This window comes from Papaver somniferum, unplaced genomic scaffold (assembly GCF_003573695.1).
Source record: "Papaver somniferum cultivar HN1 unplaced genomic scaffold, ASM357369v1 unplaced-scaffold_20470, whole genome shotgun sequence".
NCBI lineage: Eukaryota > Viridiplantae > Streptophyta > Magnoliopsida > Ranunculales > Papaveraceae > Papaver > Papaver somniferum.
The window spans coordinates 509-1,000 of NW_020630454.1; positions in this window are offsets into that span (position 1 = coordinate 509).

Genomic DNA, 492 nt, shown 5'->3' on the forward strand with positions numbered 1-492 from the left:
TGCCACTTATGAGTTGGGCGCTTTAACCATTCATCCATGGATGCTTAACATGGACCATCGTACATCGTGAATAACCAAATTCCAATTGAAATGAAATCTTTATGAGGAATCAATGAAACATGAATCAATGAAACGACATCAATTAAAATACTGGATCTTCGAATTGAGAGAGAGATTGAGAGAGATCAAGAATTCTCACTATTTCTTAGATTCATGGACCAAATTCGATTCAGTGGGATCTTTCACTCACATTTTTCCCCACCAATAACGTTTTATGAAACTCTTTGACCCCCGAATTTGGAGTATCCTCCTTTCACGCGATTCACAGGGTTCAACAAGCAATCGATATTTCACGATCAAAGGTGTAGTACTGCTTGTAGTAGCGGTCCTTATATATCGTATTAACAATCGAAATATAGTCGAAAGAAAGAATCTCTATTTGATGGGGCTTCTTCATATACCTATGAATTTCATTGGACCCAGAAATGATAC